Source organism: Halyomorpha halys, unplaced genomic scaffold (assembly GCF_000696795.3).
Source record: "Halyomorpha halys isolate HHAL.00 unplaced genomic scaffold, Hhal_1.1 Scaffold547.1, whole genome shotgun sequence".
NCBI classification, from domain to species: Eukaryota; Metazoa; Arthropoda; class Insecta; order Hemiptera; family Pentatomidae; genus Halyomorpha; species Halyomorpha halys.
The window spans coordinates 916,583-921,986 of NW_027111872.1; the positions used below are offsets into that span (position 1 = coordinate 916,583).

Here is a 5,404-nt window from a genome sequence, read left to right on the forward strand (position 1 = left end):
AGAAAACATTATGATTAGATTGTTAGTAGAATTTTGTATGACTGGGCTATGGAAAGTGTAGATCTAACATTGGGGTGGTTGATGATGATGCGTATGTTAACTATTGCTATGTGGACTTACTTCTCTCTTCTTTCTTCCCCCCCCCGCATCTCCAAGCCTCTCCTCCTTCTCCTGCTGGGAACCACTGAAGTAACTCTACTCACTCATGGAAGATATTGCTGATCACTGAACAAAAATAAAGGATGTACGCTTTTCTGGTTGAAGACAAGATGGCTATCTCACACTCATCTGCGTTACTTCTCTTGCCACCAAGAGCGCTGGAGGAGGCAAGCTTTTGATGTTGGCCACATGGGCGCTACTGATCCTACATGGCAACCTTTCTGATTCAACTTTTCCGTTGCCGTAGGTTACCAGAACAGTAGGTTTTAAATTATTTCCTAAAATAAAATGATTTATAGTTGTGACAAAATTTCCTAAGCTAACTTTATGTTTAAATGCGAATATCCAGGACCGGAACCCCCAACCTTTTCCAAAACAATACTCCTTCCTACGTCAGTCAAAAATCTTAGTATCACTCTAGATCAAACTTTATCCTGGAAACTACACATTGCCCAAATTTCCCGTCGATCCATAGCTACCATAAAGCAATAGAATCCGTTATCACCTTCCACTTCAAGCCCGTCAACTCTTAGTTTCCTCGCTTGTTTTGAGTGCTGGCGGACATCCCTACGTCAAAAGATTCCTGAGATATAGTTTTCCCAAAATTAATTAGATAATAATAATAATAGATAAATAAAATAAAGAACTACTGACTTTTTTTAATGGAAAATTGCTTTTTAAAAGAACTGTAGCTAGCGAACTATTGAATGCATATAGCTATTAGCTATTAGGGCTCATATTTTACCAAATTAACTCTACTTTAAATAATGTTTGGCCTTCTAGTATTGTAGGTAGTTTTAATTAGTATTATAGTAATTAGTATTGTAGATATTGTTTTATTTTTATCATTATTTTATTTTATTTATTTATTTTTTGATACACATAGTTTGATTATGTTCATTTTCTTTATGCTTCTGTTTCTATATATTTTAAGATGGATTTTATTTATTTCTATGTACTTTTTTTTACATTTCCTTTTCACATTCTTTCATTTTTATCATTATTTTATTTTATTTATTTATTTTTTCAAGCACATAGTTTGATTATGTTCACTTTCTCTATCCTTTTGTATGTACATATTTTAAGAGAGATTTTATTTATTTGTATGCACTTTTTTTTCATTCTAATTTTATTTTATTTTAGTACAATTGAGATCATTCATCACTATTGCCCACAATGGTGTGACAGAATGTAATATATATCAATAAATAAAGTTCTATTATAATTTTTTTTTTTTTATAAAAGAACTTTATTTATTAAAGATGAAGCTCCAAAAGAAAAATGAATTTCTTTTAACTTTTTGAAAACATCAACCATTTCTTATTATGGACCAAAATTCAAAGCACATTTGTCTGTTCAGTACATCTTCATCCATCACAACAGCCCTAATGATGATTTGTGGATCAAAACGTCCGCAATCAAATAATTTCTATAATCTATTTTTCTTCTTGACCATAGCACTGACCATCATCAAAATTCACAAACAATCAATCATCAATATATTATATAAATTATTATACATATTTTGGATAATTATTCATTATAATTATGGTTATTCAGGCCACATTGATAATGTTTCTAAATATAATAATATAACATAGTATTCAAAATTCATGACTATAGAATATGATTGATATAGCTAACAAGGGTTATAGTAATTTTGTTAAATCTTAGAGTTCAACAATTTCTTTTTTTTCGGAAAAATGCTGACAATCATTTATTATATGTGTATACATAAATATATATAAGTATCGCTTGCAGGGCACGGAAATTCCTGGAGCCCCCGTTAAGATGAAATATAGCTACCACACTATCAGGAACGGACCCGAACATTTGGCGTTTAGATTAATAACAGATGCTGAGCCAGGGGATTTATTGGCTTTACAAGAGTGGTCCCTATAAATCATCGGTTTATTAGTAAATCTACTAAAGTCGTCTATCTCTGACATTAGAAGGTGTTATAGTAATTGCTAAAGGGTTGTAGTGCTCTCGCGAGTCAGCAGAAACCTTGCTATTTAGCTTTCAGCAAGTCTCTATCAAAATGTAAATTGGATTGAGGTAATCAATAATAATGTTTTAGATAACCTGAAATTAAAGTTTATTATTCATTACTAAATGCAACTCTAAATAAAAAATTAAAAACTCTAAATTAAAAACTCCAAAAAAAAAATCCACTTTTTTTGTACTATGCCTATACTTTTTTTTGTACTATCCACTTTTTTTTATACATGCCTGAGGACACAAGGAACAGACTGAGAACGAGGAAATTTCCAACACGAAAAAGTAAACACAGACAAAAAAAAAAAAAACTGGATGCTGTTGTTCATCATGCCGCGTATATCATTTGTTAATTGATTTTGATATTATTATCTGTTCATTGTTGATATTTTTTGAAAGGTTTAGATGTGAATAAGATGAGAAAAAATGTTTAGAAAACTGTGGACAATGTTACACGTACAATAAGTATACATAATATGGATTGAATCTTTTTTTTTAAAACCTTTACCTTTCAGCATATCACTACTATAAAAATCAAACCCAATCACAAATAGGTCATAGCAGATTGACAAGAAATCTAAAGATTTGTTGGAGTAGTTCGTGATGAAACTTGTCAATTATGTTATGTGGACAGGTTCCAGAACTGCTCTATACTAGGGGTATTCATGATCTTTAGTTTAACATGTTAAAGCGTGTTAAATGGAAAAACTTGTGTTAAATGGAGAAATATTTCCTTCTTTTGCCATGTTAAAACGATATAACATATAACATAGTTGAGAGACTGTTACGAGGCCTGTTAAATGGAGAATGACGTCAAGCAACAGACCAGCTGAGCTCATCCGTTTTATTTGTTGTGTTAGGTTACTTGCTCGTACTGTGTTAGTATTGTTTTGGATGTTTTAAAAACTAATAAACCAATGAATGACAATAATAATAGAGTAATGACAGTTAATTAACTCATCTTGATTCTCTTCCCCACAAGTCAAAAAATCAACAAGACACTCAGTAGCCAAACATTTACACAACTTCTACTTTTCACTTAATTTAAGCACGTTGTAATAAATTACTTTAATCAAAACCTGTAAGTAAAAAATAACAAGAAATTTTGGAAGGAATGGTTATAAAGCAAGTGGCTCAGAAAATCCGCTAGGAACTCTTATGCAATTAACCTTTAACATGGCTTGAAATTGGGCTGCTCACAATCCTATACTTATAACATTTAACGTGGTAAAACATTTTACATTTAACACATCTTGAATAACCCTACTACACAGAAGATTGTTATCACTACCCATCACAGATAAAGTCCTTTGGGCTCCGAACCTTCCTCAATTAAATGTTCGTCCTTTTAGAATTTCCACAGAAAGCTTAAAGATTTGACATGGAGGAATTAAATGGTAGTATAAGTATTACTCAATTGGTTATTCTTGGGGTAGGCAAAAAGGAGCAATACATCCACTTCTCGGACTTGCTCCCCCACATGAACCAGTATTCCTACGCTACATACCCTAATATCTTATTACATCAGTTCACTCACGGTTTGTTATTACTCGGGTTATTATAATTTGTTTGTCGCTGGTATTTTCAAGTGAATCATCATTTTGTTCAGATTACGTAGTATAATAAGCTGTAACATTAAGTAGGGTGCTATATTTTACAAAAAATCAGTAAAAAAAAATAAAAACTGTACCAAAAATCATTTTTTGAGGTAACTCTTTTCTTTTCTTTTTAAAAATAAATATATATAAATATAAGTTAGAACATAACACTAGGTCACACGGAATTCCTTCTTCTCTTTATAAATTGATGGAAGAAGCTTAGAAGGTTGCAGGTACCTCTTTATCAGGCGGACTAACACTTATCATTTAATTATCAAATAAATTTAAACCTGACCAATAACTTAGAAACTAGTTAGTTGTTAATAAACAATATTATAAACACCTTTAGTTGAATAACATTGTGAAGGGAAATAATTAGTCATCCAGCGACTCGGTATCCGCCAAATGTCCAGAATATCAGAGATTGTTGCAGTACAATGTCTTGGCCACTCCTACATATTTCTGGGGCAACAGCAAGCAGACAGTTTTGTAACAACAGACTGAAACTATTCAATTTTTGCACCACCAGAAACAAATATTTTTTTATGGAATCCGGTCTAACTAGAAAACGGCGAAAAAATCTAGCGACATCCTTACTGTTGCAGATCCCTTCATTTGTTTCTCTTCAAAATCTACTTTTTCTAAGCTGTAAACGGTTCCTCCCAATATACTATGGATTAAAACCATAAGGAAGATTCCTAACTTAGAACTCGTTGGATTAATGATAAAAAAATCTGTTTCGAATCAGCTTTCGTTGGAGTAACTATTTTTCATGGTTTAGATGTTAGCTAATCTTTAAACACATCATTGTGCAATGCGAAATCATGAGGCTTGTTTCGAAACGACATGAGGCTATGGATTCAAATAATGGGTAAAGTAAAAGCTTCAATGACCCAAATTTACAAACATGTAAGTCTGCTGTTTTAATTTTCTCCATTTATCGTCAATACAAAGCCAAATTGTATATGTAAAGTCCAGAGAGCATTTTTTTAAAAATTATTATAGCAGATATGAGTAAGCAGCAAATTTATTATCTTGACATATGCCAATTGTTCATTTCGCTTAGCTATGTATTTATGTTATATTGTCCGTAAGATCTTTTTGGCATTGCAAAGTGAATAGATAACCAGTGGATAAAATAACTAAAGATAGATATATTTTCAGATATACCACTTTGACTTAGTTCCGATGCTATTATATAATTTTTACAATGTCAAAACAGGTTGTTTCACATACTGTGAAGGCATTACGATTCCATCAAATCTCATTTTATTGCCCTGCACCGCTTGCTCATCTAGATATCTGGCTGTCCCATTGCGCCGAAGAGAACATTATAATAATTGTATATAATGGACTTGACAGGATGTTTGGACCGGAAGCCAGGGAGCGGCCACTGGCCTCTAGATAGTGCGTGGCCTCTGAAGTGTTGCCAACCGAAATGGATCATCGACTTTAGACAAAATCTACATTCTACCACACATTTTGGAGTTTTTTAAAATTATAAATTATGAGTTATAAAAGAAACTAGGATATCTTAATAACGACAATCAGAAAAGAAAAATTTAATGTATTTTCACAAAAATAGACTACTTTGTCTTCAGTTCGAAACAAATTTTATATTCAAAATTATATATTAGATATTCTTTAAG

At 31.9% G+C, this 5,404-nt stretch overlaps 1 protein-coding gene across 2 annotated transcripts in view; it reads right to left on the reverse strand.

Moving 5' to 3' along the window:
• Positions 1-5,404, reverse strand: part of Meltrin (meltrin) — a 239,695-nt gene that overhangs the window by 233,342 nt on the left and 949 nt on the right. The window lies entirely within an intron of this gene.